The 1,955-nt window shown below is 38.9% G+C and overlaps 1 long non-coding RNA gene across 1 annotated transcript; it reads left to right on the plus strand.

Moving 5' to 3' along the window:
• The first annotated feature begins 758 nt into the window (after positions 1-758).
• LOC148196866 (uncharacterized) lies at positions 759-1,748 on the plus strand. Its single transcript, XR_015780494.1, has 2 exons — positions 759-921; positions 1,019-1,748. It is a non-coding gene; the product is annotated as an uncharacterized LOC148196866 (long non-coding RNA).
• Positions 1,749-1,955: the final 207 nt, after the last annotated feature.

Here is a 1,955-nt window from a genome sequence, read left to right on the forward strand (position 1 = left end):
GAATAAATAAATAAAATAACAACAAATAAGAACAACAATAAAAATAATAGAAAGAAAGAAGAAGAAAAAAAAATCAAATAGAATAAGATAAATAAATAAAAAAAACAAATAAATAAATAAGTAATAAAAACAAAACAAAAAACAAAACAAATAGGGGTGTCCAAATGAGAAAATGGGGTGTCTAAACTATTTTTTAATTTTATTTATAGATTGGGCCTAAACCCAAACGGAAAGGGGGTGTGAAAGTGAGAAACAGGGACTGCGGGAGAAAATAATTCTTGGGCTTGGCCCAACACTGGCCCGGGGGTGTATGGGGGTGCGCGGGTGAAAAGTGGGAGTGCGCAGGAAAGAAATTCGGTTTTATATGTTTTTGGTTTATTATAGAGAGTTGGGTCGATGAAAAGAAAAAACAGGCCCAAGGCCTTTCCATTCTTCAGCTCAGGAAACCCTTAGGGGTTCTCTCATTCTTCTCATCACACCATTTTACCGCCAGTGATGCAGCTCGCCGCCGGGGTCGTTGCCGGTCACCACGCCAGATTCTCTCCTCTAATCCTCTTCCTCGCGAGAGAGAGAAGTGTCGTGCTCCTTCACGTCACGTCCTTGCCGCCACGATCGAATCCAGTCGCCACCAATGCCTCCACGGTTCGACCCTTCTCGCACCTGAACCGCTGCAATCCCCAGCCTCCGTCACTGACCCGTGACTCCTTTCTCTCCCTATCTCTATTGATTCCACTGAGGCTTGCCGAGACAAGCTTTGGGGTTCTATGTATGGGTTTTCTGGTTTCTGTTGTATATGTGTTTCCTGCTCAAGGATTCAAATTCTTCGGTGTTGATTGGAGATGAAAAGGAAGCTTGAACGATGGGTTGGGTCTTTACAACAAAGTAGAACTTCATTGCCAATGGTGGCTGAAGAGAGTAGTGGTAAATTTGTTTCTTAATCTAGCATTGAATTGTGTGAGGGAATGGAAGAAACTTTGGAATCGGAAGATGAGTAAATGGTTTATTCTTTGTATTTCAGGTGTCGAACAGAGTGGAGAAGAGATGGAGAAGAGAAGATGACCATGATATATACACGGTTTGGAATATTCAAGCAACAATCACACACAAGCAGAGCATAAAGCTATTCTAACAACGATTGTAAATGAGATGCAGCCAGCTTACCTCTTGGAGCTCCTTTCTCTGTACTGTTTGCTTCGTGCTTAAGATGAAACCCCTTTCCTTGCGGTTTTCTTTTTTTTGTTTTTTTTTTTGTTTGTAAGTGAATGATGGATGTTGTAACAAAGGTGAATGGGGCTTGGTGTTGGATGTCAGGGGAGTCTAAGATTTTTGCCTTTGGCTGTGGTAATCAGAGTGGATTATGGTTGAAGGTGGAGATGAGGAAGAGTCCAACGTTGTGTAGCCAGGCTCTCCCCCTTCTTGACTCTCCAAAGCTGGATCCTCGTGAAGCTAGTTCCCCCTCCCAAAGATCCTTCCTTCTATCATCAGGGGCGTATCCTTTTTCTAATTTTCTGTTTGTCTTTTTTCTCTTTTTATGTTTTAGTTGGGTCAATTGCTCAAAGCATATCAGAGATCCTTCCCCTTATGTATGTATGATTGTAACTTTGCGTATGGACATTTGGGTTGCAGATTGTGAACATCATAATGCAGGAAAGCTTAACTTATGCAGGAAAGCTTAACTTGTGCTTCTGTAGCCCGAGAATAGGGAAAAGAAAAGTCTGCCATTCCTAAAAGGACTTAGTTGACCATTATATTTTTCTCTTTTCTTTCCTTTTTTTTTCTTAGATTTTTGTTTGTTAACGTTTAACTAAAAACATTTATATAAAATAAACCTTAAACAGTAAAAAGAAACTAACATAACAAAGGATAAAACGAAATAACTCTAAATAATAAAATGTAAAATAAAATAAAATAAAAATAAAATTAAAATTAAAATTAAATAAAATGAAATAAAACAA

This window comes from Vigna umbellata, chromosome 6, assembly GCF_029865625.1.
Source record: "Vigna umbellata cultivar VRB3 chromosome 6, Vumbellata_1.0, whole genome shotgun sequence".
NCBI lineage: Eukaryota > Viridiplantae > Streptophyta > Magnoliopsida > Fabales > Fabaceae > Vigna > Vigna umbellata.